Raw genomic sequence first — 15,595 nt, 5'->3', positions numbered from 1 at the left:
GGTTTATATTTCACAGAAAAACATTGACAGATGAGATTTTTTTTTCAGAGATCATCAAGTTAAAGGTTGAGGATGAGGAACTCTGTAAGTATGACTAGATGGATTCTACACAAAGAATATGAAAATTCTGGTAAAATCAAATGTGAAATGATGAAGTCCATATCTTGTCATTGCACAATGTTTTTCAGAAAAATCGTGTTGGATTTGGTGCTTGATGCATCATTCAAGTTAGAACAGAGCTTCAAACATAATTTTATTGAACATAACATAAATTACTTATCCCAAATTGTAGTTTATTTAAAAAAAACTTACTTCCTTTTCAATTTTAATGGCATTTTACGCTAGTTTTTTTGTATATTTGTGTGTGGTTGAATTCTTTTTTTTTTTTTTTTTAATGGTTGAATTCTTTTACGTGGATTTTGTTCAGTATGATAACAGGTGGTACAGGTGCATAATGAGAACTACTTGCATCCTAAATGTTGGGTTTTGATTTTGTCTTTATTTTGTGCTTTTTTAAAAAAAATGAGTGTATTACTTATGTGATCTTTAAGTGTTCAATATAGGTAATTTTTAGAAATCAGTTGACAGTTTTGAATTGCTTAGTTTAATGAAGCTTATTAATCCACACATTTGTAGCACCCTGAGTAGTTTTTAACATTTCTTTGTAAATTATCATTTGGCCAAAATGAAGAGCTAAAGCAATTTCAAATTCAAAAAATAAAACTGAACAGCATTTTCCCCAGAACTAGAACAAACAATCCAAAAATTCGTATGGAACCACAAAAGACCCAAATGGTCAAAGCAATCTTAAAAAAAGAAAAGCGAACCTGGTGGCATCACAATTTCAGACTTCAATTCTATAATAAAGCTGTAGTGATCAAGGCAGTATGGTAGTGGCACAAAAATAGACAAGTAGATCAATGGAACAGGTTAGAAAACCCAGAAATGAATTAATCTTCAAAAAAGCAAAAAATAATTTCCAATGGGAATAAGACAGTCTCTTCAACAAATGATATTGGGAAACTGAACAGCAACATGCAAAAGAAAGAAACTGTACCACTTTCTTACACCATACACAGAAATAAATTCAACATGGATTAAAGACCTAAATATGAGGCAAGAAACCATAAAAATCCTAGAAGAAAACAAAAGCAGTAACTTCATTGACAGAAGATGAAGTAAATATGTCTCCTGAGGCAAGAGAAACAAAAGGAAAAATAAAATATCAGGACAACATCAAAATAAAAAGCTTCTGCACAGCAAAGGAAACACAGCTAAAAGGCAACATATGTAATGGGAGAAGGTATTTGCAAATGACATTTGGTAAAGGGTTGATATGTAAAAAGTATAAAAAATTGATAAAATTCAACACTCAAAAAATCAAGAATCCAATGAAAAAATGGGCAGAACACATGAATAGACATTTTTGCAAAGAAGACATACAGATGGCCAACAGACACATGAGAAGATGTTCATCATTGCCTATGATCAGGGAAATGCAAATCAAAACTACAATAAGGTATCACCTCACACCTGTCAGAATGGCTAAAATCAACAACACAAGAAACAACAGGTATTGGTGAGGATGTGGAGTAGAAGGAACACTCGTGCACTATTGGTGGAAATGAAAACTGGTGCAGCCAGTCTGGAAAACAGTATGGTGTTTCCTCAAAAAGTTAAAAATAGAACTTCCCTATGCGCCAGCAATCACACTACTTGATATTTGCCCAAAGAATACAAAAACAGTAATTCAAAAAGATATATGCAGCCCTATGCTTATTGCAGCATTATTTACAATACATTATTTACAATAGCCAAATTGTGAAAGCAGCCCAAGTGTCCATTGATTGATGAATGGATAAAGAAATATATATATATATATACTTATATATTGGAATATTATTCAGCCATAAAAAGGAATGAGATACTGCAATTTGCAATGACATGGATAGAGCTATAGAGTATAACGTTAAGTGAAATAAGTCAGAGGAAGATAACATATAATTTTACTCACATGTGGAATTTAAGAAACAAAATAAGTGAGTAAAGGGGGAAAAAAAGAGAAAGAGAGAGAGGTCAAGAAACAGACTCTTAACTATAGAGAACAAACTGATGGTTACCAGAGAGGAGGTGTTTGGATGGATGGGTTAAATAAATTATGGGGATTAAAGAGGGCACTTGTGATGAGCACCGGGTGACGTATGGCACTGTTGAATCATTGTATTGCACATCTGAAACTAATATAACACTGCGTATTAACTGGAATCAAAATAAAAACTTAATGTTAAATCTTCCCTAACTTGCCAAAAAATGTGTTTTAGCTGTATAATACAGGTGTCTATTAAAAAGCAATGTAATTTCTGATAAAACAATCAAATAATTCCTTGCTATATGTGAGAATGTTGGCTCAAAATAAAAAGTATACCATAGAATTTTCGTTTCATGTTCTGTTTAAGTAATCCCTAAAACTTTGGTTTTAGTTAAATTGATTGATTCTGATAGTTGCTTGCAAAGCAAATTTAAGTGAAGTATAAATGATAAAAACAACTAATTTTTATAAACTATTTTTTCTTTCATGCATTGAAAACTCCAAGATCCATTTGTATAAATGCCTCATTTTTGTAAGGCAGCAGAAATAATGAGAATGTTATAGCTACTTGTGTAAAAAAAAAAGTGCACTTCTGTAATTGGAAGGTGGCCTTATTTTAACTTTTCTCGGCATTTCACTTGTTCACCTTTATAGTCACTTTTAAGCATTGATAACAAAACCCTAATGCCCATTCAGCTTTTACAAAGTTACTATGGTTATTCTAATACTTCCATTTGAATTAAGTACCAGAGAAATGTATTAAATTACGATAAAATATGGTAATAGAAGGATTTGTTTCTAGAAGCTTCTCTATCTCATTTTTATCTTAGAGACAGTCATTAATTATTGAGTTCAAATCTGAATTTCTCTTTGTACAAGTTTCTCTCCTTGTATAACTACTGTTTGTTAATAGAAATTTAAGATTAGAAATACATAAAAAAGAAATAGGTTAAAACTGAAAAGAACTACGAGTGCACTAAAAGATGTGGGTGTCTCACCTCCGGTTAGTTCAGAATAGTGTCTTGGTTAAATTATAGAGTGAGTGTCTGAAGAGAATCCTTCTCTTTAGAACATTGTCACTAATGAGGATTTCGTTGGCAAATCCCTATTCTGGAAATGGTAATTTTGTTCCATACGATTCTTTGTGAAAGGACTTTGTGTGTCTCCACTTGTTCTTTTTAAGTTGAAAACATCTAAAATTGCATTTGAAAAAAGATAATGAATGAACATGTGCTCATAAGAATCACACACTGTATATATTTTAAATAATAAATAGAATGACATGGTGTTTTATGTAGCTCTTCATATTCTTGGTCTTAAGGTATATCAGAGTGTCTCTCTCTCTCTTTTTTTTAATAGAAAAATCCGTCTCAGGCATTTGTTTCTGGATTAAGTCTTTAAAAACTGAGGTCATGTCTGACCTGAATGGACATTAAAATCCCAGCACATCAAACAGATATTTTACAAGATTTAAATCTTGGACAAAAGATCTTTTCTTCTTTCTTTTGGTTTTATGTTAACATAGCTATGTCAATTTAGAGTGCTTTCTCCAAGCTCTATTACATAACGTTTCTAAAATGCAGATGCTAGCATAAAACATATAACCAAGTAGGCCATGTGACGTAATGGAATCTGGGAGAACTGCAATAATTCTGTAAAAATTAATGTTAATAATTTTTTAAACCCAGTAACCTCAAATTATGAAATATTTTCTACTTGCAGAAAACTACACAAAGAGAATAGACACTCATGTACATATAACATAAATATATAACTATTAAATTTTTGCCACCTTTGTAGTATATCCTCTTTTTAAATAAAAACAAAAATGTACAAAAATGTACAGATATAGCTTAGCTGTATCCCTCACTCTTTCCACTGGTTACTTTCCCAGAGATAACTAGCATCTTAAAGTTGATGCAAATCATTCCCAGGCATGTCTTTATATTTTTACTACATATGCATGGTTCTCTGTAAAATTAAAATATTATACTTAAGAAATTGATATACCATTATTACCAGTTTTTAAAAATTTTATAGAACCAACTGAATAGCACTAGAATAAAATCTCCCAGGCTGTTGCCTGGACTTCAATCTTTAAAATTGATTTTGGGGGAATAAAAAACCCTTTATGTAATAGTTATTATGAAGTGTTCCATTTTTTTCATGACCTTTGTTTCCCACTTGTATAATCATTTATACTGAAATTCATTAGCTTGCTCCTGAAGAGAAGCACTAAGGGCTATATAAGTAACCATGGGTTAATTGGATAACTGTGGTAATTTTAAAGCTTATAAATGCTGACTTTGCAATTATTAATAATACATGAAGCTTACTATGGATAACCCCTACCTTGGTATGGGAGGCAACTGAGAATAGACACTAGCTTCTCTGGATCTGATAACTGTGGCAAACCAGGAAAATTGCTATAAGCTTTCTCTGACTCAGTTTCCTCAATTGCAAAATACAGATAATAAAGCCCACTCTGTCAGCTTTCATGAGGATTTTATGAGAGGATGCCAAATAAACAGCACTAAGTACCCACTAGATGTAAGTTATCACAGTGAATGTGAATTGGGTACACTTTATACTTTAAGAAATAATAAATAAGTTACTGGCTCATTGATAGATTTGGAAGTGTTACATGTAAAGAATTTTCATTGCCATGTTGCCTCCTGATATCCCATTTCTTCATTAAGTGAGACCTAATAGCCTCACTGGTGGACTTCCTGAGCTAATCTCTCCTGTGGGTTATTTTATTTAATTTTTTTCTTAGAGATTTATGTATTTTTTTGAGAAGGGGAAAGAGAGTGAGCGAGCAAGTAGAGGGAGGGGCAGAGAGAGAGGGAGAATCCTGAAGTAGACTCCAGGTTCACTTGAGAGCCCAATTTGGGGCTCAATCTCAGGACCCCAGGACCTGAGCCACAATCAAATCTGTTGCTGAACCAACTGAGCCACCCAGGCACCCCGGCACCCCTCCTGGGGGTTGTTTTAAAGGCCCAGCATCTCTCTTCCCTAGTGATTTTGTAAGCACCTACTGTCTGTATTAAATCCTTTCTTACTAAAGTGTCTAGAATCATTTTTTATTTTTTATTTTTTTTTTTAGATTTTATTTATTTATTTGAGAGAGAGAGCACAAGCAGAGAGAAGGAGATGAGAGAGAGGGAGAAGCAGCTCCCCCACCCCCTCCACCGAGCAGAAAGCTAGACACAGGGCTCGATCTCAGGATCCCAGGATCATGACCCCATCCAAAGGAAGATGCTAAACCCATTGAGCCACCCAGGCTCCCCGATTTCTTTATCTTCAACTCACCATCCAGTGGAGGCTAATGGTGGCCACAGGACCTTCAGAATGAGAATCTGGGACTTATTAACTGTATGATTTGTGATTTTTAAAAAATTTTTACTTATTTATGATAGTCACAGAGAGAGAGAGAGAGAGAGGCAGAGACACAGGTAGAGGGAGAAGCAGGCTCCATGCACCAGGAGCCCGACGTGGGATTCGATCCCGGGTCTCCAGGATAGTGCCCTGGGCCAAAGGCAGGCCCTAAACTGCTGCGCCACCCAGGGATCCCTGATTTGTGATTTGAAGTAACGGAAATCTGAAGAAAATGAGACTTAAGAGTAAATTTTAAAAGTTTAACAAATGAGTACTGTGTTGTGTCACCTGGAGTGGAGTGCCACCACCATTGGTGACCTGAATGGTTCTTGCATTAGGCTATTATAACATTAATAAAGAATACAAGGACTTTGTGGGTGGGCTGTCTGCTTCTAATTGCAGAGAATCATTTACTGAAGTGATACATGCAGTATCTGAAGTTCTTGGCTGAAGGCACAATCAGGGCCATAGAGAATCTCTGTTGACTTGTAGCCTCAGGGCCATTAGAACTAAAATTCTGACTCAATATTGCTGCAGTGGGGTCTATTGTGTGAAAATTTAGAGCACTGACTGGGGAAAGTGCAGGACCGTGAAAATGGAATGAGATTATATGGGCAGGTTCAGATTACCTGAGCATTCCAAACCCTTCTAATTCCACTGATCTTTTCTTGTCGCAGGTAAAGCCCTTACTTCTCATCAGATAAAGCAGGATCTACCTTGCTCAGAGCCTGTGAGGTAGTTACCATGCTAAAGAATATCCATTCACCTCCTATCCAGCTCTAATGTTAATTATCTCCAAAGCAAAGATCAGATTCCCAACAGGTCATAAATACAACACTTAGCCCAGGAAAGGAAGGCTTGCTCGATTTTGCTAATTTATACCAACAGAAAACTGGAGAATATCTATGAGATATGATTCTAAATGGGCTGGAACAAAAAAGAAGAAAAATAATTTTAAAGTGGCTGCATTTATTAAATATGGTTGGATTTACCAGAGTTCTAGAATCAAAGGCCTAGTTTGAACAGCTGGAAGTGGTTCTAGCTGTATGCTTGGTATGGACGGAAACTTATACTCAAATGATGTGTTTAGTAAATAAAATTTAGATGCCAGAAATTCTTTGGCATAACAGAGAGGGAGGAATGCATGTGGCTATCAAGCACTTGACATGTAGCTAATCCAAATCAAGATGTCCTTTAAGTGTAAAATTGTACAAAAATATGTAAACTATCTCAGTAATAATTTTTATATGGATTACATATTGAAATAATATCTTATTAAGTTAAACAAAATAAAATTTTAAAAACAATTTCATTTATTTCTTTTTACTGTGTTTTAAAATATGGCCTCCAGAACATTTAAAAGCTACATGTGCCTTACATTTGTGGCGTGCATTATATTTCTATTGTGCTGCTGTAGAGGGATTCAAATATTTGAGTAGATTTATCATTTGTAACATACTTACTCATCTTCTTACTCTGTCTTTTAAAAGGGCCAAGAAGACAATCCCTATAACAAGGCATTTGGTACTACACTTGAGAGAGAAGCTCCTGTATCCTTGACAAGCATAGTGTTTGTTCTCTGTAGGCTTGTCATGAAGTTTGGAAGCACTGCCATTGTAATTAGGTCTGATCTTAGTGTGGATGATATGGTTATGGAATCGCCAAGGCCAAATGTTAGCAGTTAACTACCAAAGAAAAAGTGTGTATGGTTTTTACAGTAGTCCATGGACTCCCAGTGATATTTTGCTGTGGATTACAAATCATGACTCCTTAGAATTGAAATAATTGTGAAGTTACTAAAGTATAATTAAGTTTAATTAAAACAACAACAAAAAATCTATTTGTGGTGAAAAAGGCCTGATTTGAATCATGTGTTGGATAGTGATGGCCCATTACCCAATCACTGGTTCATGAGCCCTTGCTCAATGCACAGGCTGGGAAGCCAGGGAGTTGTGAAAATGGACCAAGTGATACTATCAAACTTATGTACTATAGGTTTCTTTCTGGACTTCCCTAAAAGAAGCCTATTTATCAAAACGTCTGATTTAAAGAAAGGGAAATGCAGATTATTTGATACCATAAATACCTACAGATGAAGGGGTGCCTGGGCAGCTCAGTTAGGTAAGCATCCGACTCTTGATTTCGGCTCAGTCGTGATCTCAGGGTCATGGGATTGAGTGCCTCATCAGGCTCCACACTCAGCACAGAGTCTGATTGTCCCTCTTCCTCTATCCTTCTCCCCTGCTCCCATTGTCTCTCTAAAATGAATAAATGAATCTAAAAAAAAAAAAATTTACCTACAGAACCAGAATGCTGTTGTGTTTCATTAGTCCAATGACTTAGTTTTATCCAAAGTACATCTGCTGGTGTGCCTGAAATTTTATCTGTGGCAATCTTCCCAGTAAATGAATACCTAGCTGAATCAACAATTAGCACAATAATGCATTGTCTCCCTGGCCCAATGAATGAGGACTTTTTTTTTTTTTTAAATAGCAGGAAGTCCTTAGAATTGCCACAGATTATAAAATCAAAATTTAAAAAATCAAATGAAATACCATATTCTCTATGAAAACATAAGCCAGTTAGTGCCAATTTCAAGGACTTCAAATATACAGAGGGTGTTTGTACTTATGCCCATTAAAGTATCCTCTTTGTCCTGTACAAAAAAGAGGTCTCTGAGAATAACAATGATTATAGTATATTTAGTCAGATGAAGATTTAAATATTAAAATCTCTTTACTAGAGAAAATCAACAGAGACCTTCACGCATAAAATGAGGTACTATCATGGCAAAAGCATTTCTCTTCTCTCCAGTAAATGAACAATACCAGGATAATCTTGCTTTCACTTTGGTAGGTATGGTACTACATAGTCATTATCTTATGTAAGGGCGACACTAACTCTCTTTGTTCTCTGGAATCTTTATAACATCACTCTCCCCAGACAAACATCCTGGTCCACTGGATTGTTGAAATCTTGCTCATAGATCTTGGTGAGCAGTAAGCAGCAGTTACTCTATATGCCTGTGTAAAGCACACACATTTCAATGGATGGGGGATTTACCTCTTAAAAATGTACATTTCTGCACACTATCCCTGTGAATTTGTAGGGTCAAGTCATGTCAGGATATTCTCACCAAAGTGAAAGATAAATGGCTGCTCCTTGACCTACATTTTTCAGCAAAGTGTCTTCTTCCTGGGTGTCTTTGGATAATGGAGAAAACATATACCATATTTGGATGAGTCATGCCTTCCTATTTGTCAACTATGCATAATACCACCCCTTTTGACTGTGACCCAGAGCAAGAGAAGGCTGTTCTATTAATCCAGCTCGCACTACAAAATAGCTCTTATTTGGGCTACATGACTGAATAAATCCAATTGTGCAATGATGGGATATTGTATGTAGCTTCTGGTAATCTGATAGTAGAATCACAGCATAGACCACCTATGGCTTTAGAGAAAAGCAATGACCTCTTTGGAAAACAATTAATTTTCTTTTTAAATCCAGTTTCTATGTTGCAACATGGGTCCAGGAGTGGTTGCATTTCTGATCCAGGGAATCTAAATTCCTATTCAATTCATGCAACCATCATCTACTGGGTGATGCTTGATCCTCTAAGTCAGAGAGTTGGGTAGGCACAGTAACACCATCAAGAGGAACTGGCATTGACAAAACAAGATGAGGTTCAATCAGTCCCTGAAAGCACAAAATGCGGCATGTGTAAGTAGCTACCATTTATGATGCACGTGTTCCTGCTACACTGCCGCCTCTTCCTTGATCCTTACACATGGCTACCTGGGTGTTTCTCATTATCAGTTGACAGAGGAAAAAAACTAAGCTTGATATTCATTCAATTCTTCATGATATATTGGCATTGGTTGGATGTGGACTGCTGCTGCATTCACTGTATCCCATACAGGAGTGCCATGAAGGACAATAGAGAAAGTCAATCCTTACTATAGGAAGAACTTCAAGTGATATAACTGGTCATCCATTTTACCTGGAAAGAGGTATGGAGTAAGACAGATTTAGGAATAGTAACTAAAAGATTGAATAGATATTTGGGGTGTTAGTGGAAGAAGTTTGAAGAATACAAAACAAGAGAATCTGGATAGAAGACTATGAGATGCACCCTTTGAACTGATATCAGTGTGCCGGGTGAACACCTACAAATGAGCATGTGTTATATAGGAGTCTTTTAATAAATAGGCAGTTGACCTATTTTTTGTCAATGTTGACAATGTTGACCCAGAGGTCATTCAGCTCCTTCCCCCACCATCCCACTGCTTGCATGACTGGCTCTTGCGTAGTGTGTTCAGGCAGCATGAAGAGAAGTTTTGTGTGGATTTAAAGACATAGTATTACCCTCAATAAAACTGAATGGCCTCCAATATTGCTGACAGCCCAATCTGCCAGGAGCAGAGAGTAATGCTGAACCATCAATATGATGCAATCGCTATGAGGTCCATCTTGCCAACTTGGTGGTGGGATAATCATATTGAACTCCTTTCCTCATGCAGGAGGGAGAAGTGATATATCTTCACTGGAATAGCTCTATGAATGAATTCTTTCCTTCCCTCCATGCTTTTGTCAGACCCACCATCTGTGCAATTACTGTATGACTTGTTCTATAACAGTTTATCATGTATAACATAGCTTTTGAAGAAAGAAATTATTTTTCAGCAATGAATTGAAGTAAAGAACTGACCATAGGCTTTTGTAACACTGGACTGATCAACTGAATATTCAGTATATCCAGTTATGGAACCATTTGGGTGCCTTATGAAATGACATTTCTTCCCTCAAGGAAAGGGAAAGTGTTCTGAACCAATGACAAATTCCTTGTTTCTTCATTGCTAGTCTGATAGTGATTAGTGTTGTTCTCCAAGTATTTCTAGTTCTCCCTCTTCCAAGTGCCATGGTATGACTGAGCTTTTATACTCTGTGGATTAGGTGCATCCATGTGACTTTCTCTGGATAAATAAAAGAGCAGAAGTCACTTCTGTTCAGAAACCGTTAAAGCCAGCTCATGATTGTTCTTATTGCTACTGTGATCATGGAAGCCTTGTCCTGGTGGCATATCCGTTAGCCTTGGGAATCTGAATGATTATGTTGAAGAGTCCCCCATCATGTTATGCCTTAGTGAAACATACATTTTTTGTTGCATTGCCTTGGAACACCATCTGGAGTTGCCCTGGAAATTTTATTTTTGCTTGTTACTATAGTATTACTTACGGTAGTACTCACCTGTAGCTGTAAAATCAACATGCAGCTGATTCAAAAGTTTCTTTGTGGCAATGTAAAATAATAGTAAAGTGTTTTATTTTTATGGTAAATGCTTATGTACTGACTGCATAGTCCTCTATGTATCAGCTTTTTGCAATGAGCTGAAGTTAGACTGATGTTCACTAACTATGAAAAAACAACTTAAAAAATAGAGCTACCCTATGACACAGCAATTGTACTACTGGGGATTTACCCCAAAGATACAGGTGCAGTGAAAAGCCAAGACACCTGCACCCCAATGTTTATAGCAGTAATGTCCACAATAGCCAAACTGTGGAAGGAGCCTTGGTGTCCATAGACAGATGAATGGATAAAAAAGATGTGGTCTATATATACAATGGAATATTACTCAGCCATTAGAAACGACAAATACCCACCATTTGCTTCGACGTGGATGGAACTGGAGGGTATTATGCTGAGTGAAGTAAGTCAGTTGGAGAAGAACAATCATTATATGGTTTCACTCATTCGGAGAATATAAAAAATAGTGAAAAGAATTATAGGGAAAGGAGAGAAAATGAGTGGGAAAAATCAGAGAGGGTGACAAAACATGAGAGACTCCTAACTGGGAAACGAACAAGGGGTAGTGGAAGGGGAGGTGGGCAGGGGGATGGGGTGACTGAGTGACAAGCACTGAGGGGGGCACTTGACAGGATGAGCACTGGGTGTTATACTATATGTTGGCAAATCGAACTCCAATAAAAAATATACCAAAAAAATGTTAAGGATTAAAAATGGTCACTGCCGGGGCACCTAGGTGGCTCAGCGGTTGAGTGTCTGCCTTCGGCTCAGGTTGTGATCCCTTGGTCCTGGGATGGAGTCCCGCATTGGGCTCCCCACGGGGAGCCTGCTTCTCCCTCTGCCTAAGTCTCTGCCTCTCTCTCTGTCTCATGAATGAATAAATAAAATCCTTAAAAAAAAAAAAAAAGGTCACTGCCTACATTATCTCTAACAATTAGAGATTAGGAAGAGTTAGCCAATTATCCTTTAGGTTCCAAAAACTTAGTCAATCACCAAATATTTTTCCCTTTTTTATGGATCAGGAAAATCCAAAACAAAAAAAGCAGGAGGATGATTTGCATAGGACCACAACAGAGAGCAAAAGCAGAGCAGGGAAAAGACTCCACCCTTGACTGTGTCCTGACAGCTTCTGACTGGAAGATGAGTGTCATGCTGTTGACATGTACTGCTGAGAAGGCTTTGGGCCTGTGGCATGTCTTTCTGGGCTAGCAGGGAGTCATTTCCAAAGCCAGGCCTCTAGAAACAATGTGGAGAATAGTGAAGCTAAAATATTAATTGTCTTGCATAAATTGGTTAAATAAAGATTCTTTAAAAAAAATAAAGAAACAAAACAAAACAAAATAAAGATTCTTATTTGATTATCCATATAATAAGGGATCTGCTTTAAGTAGCTGCCATAAGGATTAAAAAATCATATTAAAATTTCTTTTAAAAACTTTTAATCTGAATTCCTTTTATGTACAGGTGTTCTGTCTTTTGGACATTAACCTACCTAAAGAATGCCTGGTTACTTTATGTTTCTGAGTATGTTTACTTATCTCTATGTGTCTAAAATTTGCCACTTTGGATAAATTTTAAAAATCAAAGCATTCTTTCAAAAATTCAAGTAAAAAAATTTCAAGTCAAAACTATTCATAACAAATATTTTTTTCACTTGAGCTTCTAACTGAAGAAAGTAAAATGAAGTCCAATTTTCATACAAAAATCAAGGCTTTTCCATTTTTATATAGGTCAAACACTGTACGGTTTCTTCCCATACCATAGAAAATCAAAATATTTAACTGTAAAGTTTTCCACATTGAAAATACTGTCAAATACTAAATATAATAGTCCATGCCTCAGTCAACATCTTTTTGGCATGATTTAAATTTCCAAAATGTTCATGAAGAATTCTAGAATTAGAATTAGTGTCACTAATGTGAGAACAACATAAAATTTGCTTCATTTTTTAAAGGTTTATTTATTTATTTATTTTAGAGAGAGAGCATGAGCAAAAGGGAGGGACAGAGAAGGAGAGAGAGACAGAGAGAATCTTAAGCAAGCTCCACACTGAGCGCAGAGTCCTACGTGGGGCTTGATCTCTCCACCCTGAGATCATGACCTGAGCTGAAACTAAGAGCTGGATGCTCAACTGACCAAGCTACTCAGGCACCCAATAATTTGCTTGATTAAAAAATAGAAATAAACTGCTTCAAACTGTTCTTTCACAGAATCCTATGGTCATTAGAGTTTAGCTTACTTTTTAATGCTCAAATCTTCTTGAAGCTTCCAAGTCCCATGTCCTTATAAGACAGATGTAGGCATATCTTTTCCTAATTGTCAATAATTATGAAAATGAAACTATTTTTTCACTTTTTCTCTCAATTCAAGAAGACTCTTGGAGTATTACACATAAATTTAACCCATGATCCCAAACTTCTGTCTCATTTGCTTCCTTTTATATTTTTGAGAATTGGCAAAATTGCCTAAAAATTGAGGTCACTCAAAACAAACCACAAATTTGATGGTTTTATAATTCTAGAAGAAAAAAAAAAAACATGTATCTCTTTTCCTTAACTGCTTAAGACTAATTCAATACTTAAATTGGTGTGACATTATATGTTATTCGCAGTATGTGTCTATAGTAAGTAGAAATGGTTTATTATTATTTAATAACTGTTTTTATGTTTTTATTTATTTTTATTTTTTATTATTTTTAAAAGATTTTTATATATTTATTCATGAGAGACACACAGAGAGAGAGGCAGAGACATAGGCAGAGGGAGAAACAGGCTCCCCTTGGGGAACCTGATGTGGCACTAGATCCCAGGACCAAGGGATCACAACCTAAGCCAAAGGCAGACACTCAACCACTGAGCCACCCAGCTGCCTCGTGTTTTTATTTTTAAGATTTTATTTATTTATTTGAAAGAGTGAGAAACCAGGGTGAGGAGAAGAGTAGAGGGAGAAGGATAAGCAAACTTCTCACTGAGCACAAAGCCTAATGCGGACTCCATCCCACATGAGATCATGACTTGAGCCAAAATCAAGAGTCAGGTGCTTAACTGACTGAGCCACCCAGGAGCCCCAAGAAATGTTTTAAAATTTCCTATTATAGGGGCAACTGGCTGGCTCAGTCGGTTAAATGTCTGACTCTTGGTTTCCCACTCAGGTCGTGATCTCAGGGTTGTGAGGTCGAGCCCCACATTGGGTTGAGAGATTACTTAAATATAAAATCTTTAAAAAAAAATTCCCTATTACACACAAGTTAATTCACAATTAATGCACAAGTTGACAAACAGCACTTTTAATGAGGAGGCCACCAGTTATGATGACCCAGAGAGGAGTCATGTGTGATGTTGATTTTAACAGAGTTTAGATCTTATATACCTCCACATACCTAGTACAAGGCTCAATATGTGAATTTTGTCTAAGTAAATGAATATATGAGTATCCAGATATTTCATAGAGTAAGATAATTATTTTATATGAACTTGTACATTAGTATATTATTTTTTTAGAGCCAAATATAAAGCACTTTAGGGGAACCTAGTGGCTCAGTTGGTTAAGCATCTGATGTCTGACTTTAGCTCAGATCTTGATTCACAGTCCTGGCATTGGGCCCTGTGTCATGCTCCCCACTCAGCTGGGAGTCTGCTTCTCCCTCTCTCTCTGAGTCTCCCCACAACCATATTCTCTCTCTCTCTCTCTGAAATAAATAAAAATCTTTTAAAAAGTATATGTAATCACTAAAGTATAGTGTTAGTTTTATTTCTATTCTTCAGTTTATTTTTCTACACTTTCTCATTTCCTAGCAATTCTGTGAAGATTTTTAAGTTAGGAAAAAAAACACTAAAAATTGAATTTGGGAGATGTTGCATCTTTACTGCTAAATATCTGTACTATCTTGGTTAAGTCATGATAGTTATAAGGGTCTTCGTTTCCTCACTTTTAAACTGATGATTTTTGTGTGCATTTCTAATACTCCATATTTTGGGCACTGCTGACATACAGTGGAAAAAGCAGTTGACTGAAGTGGAAAAAGCAGTTGACTGAAGCAGAAAAATAAGCTTGAAATCTCAATTTATGGAAGCTCTGAATATCAGAGAATGAGAAAGAGCTTTAGGAAATTTAACATATAATAACAAATACAAAATATTTCTATAAGCATTGGTAGACAATAAATATCAGGGATGTTTCCCAGAAAAAAAGAGAGGGAGAGGCAAACCTAGAAAGACTTAACCATAGAGAACAAACTGATAAGGAGGTGGACAGGGGGATGGGTTAAATAGGTGATGGGAGTTAAGGAGGGCCCTTGTGATGAGCAAGGGATGAAGTATGGATATGCAGAATCACCATATTGTACATCTGAAACTAATATTACATTATACGGTAACTAACTGGAATTTAAATAAAAACTTAAAAAGTAAGAATGTTTCCCAGAAAGTTGGAAGGAAAATGATGAAGAATCAGAAATAAGGGAAGAAAAGGTAAGGAACTTAATGAATCAATATAAGAGGTCCACTGCCTAACAGCAATTCCAAAGGGCAGCAGACAATGCAGAGATAAGCATTCTCAAACAATAATTTAAGAAAATTTCTCATAATGGAGATAAATGATTCTCCTATTTGCAAGGTCCCTCGAGTACTCAGCATAATGAAGAAAAACAAACAACAAGCAAAAACGGACAAGCCACCACAAAGCACAAGAGTGTAGGAACTTCTTTATTTCTGATGTTTTTAAAGTTCTATTACGATGTGCTTTCTGGAGACAAGGCTTCGGTTAACAAGGAGATAAACCAGAAGAGAGGAAGACATGAGATCTGGGAAATAGGAAATG

The 15,595-nt window shown here is 36.0% G+C and overlaps 1 protein-coding gene and 1 long non-coding RNA gene across 11 annotated transcripts in view; one reads left to right on the top strand and one right to left on the bottom strand.

Annotated features, from left to right (window-relative positions):
* LOC102153268 overlaps positions 1-8,853 on the top strand; it is a 28,010-nt gene extending 19,157 nt beyond the window's left edge. For 3 of the 4 annotated variants that reach the window (XR_005382099.1, XR_005382097.1, XR_005382100.1), the window contains 3 exons: positions 6,145-6,202; positions 6,958-7,017; positions 8,648-8,853. This is a non-coding gene — a long non-coding RNA (uncharacterized LOC102153268). The remainder of the gene's footprint in view (positions 1-6,144; positions 6,203-6,957; positions 7,018-8,647) is intronic. The other variant, XR_005382098.1, reaches the window with a different exon arrangement.
* Positions 1-15,595, bottom strand: part of ROBO1 (roundabout guidance receptor 1) — a 1,125,490-nt gene that overhangs the window by 493,519 nt on the left and 616,376 nt on the right. The gene's annotated exons all lie outside the window — the stretch shown is intronic.

This window comes from Canis lupus, chromosome 31 (genome assembly GCF_011100685.1).
Source record: "Canis lupus familiaris isolate Mischka breed German Shepherd chromosome 31, alternate assembly UU_Cfam_GSD_1.0, whole genome shotgun sequence".
NCBI lineage: Eukaryota > Metazoa > Chordata > Mammalia > Carnivora > Canidae > Canis > Canis lupus.
The sequence above is the reverse complement of the archived record's forward strand: the minus strand, read 5'-3'. Positions and strand labels throughout refer to the sequence as shown.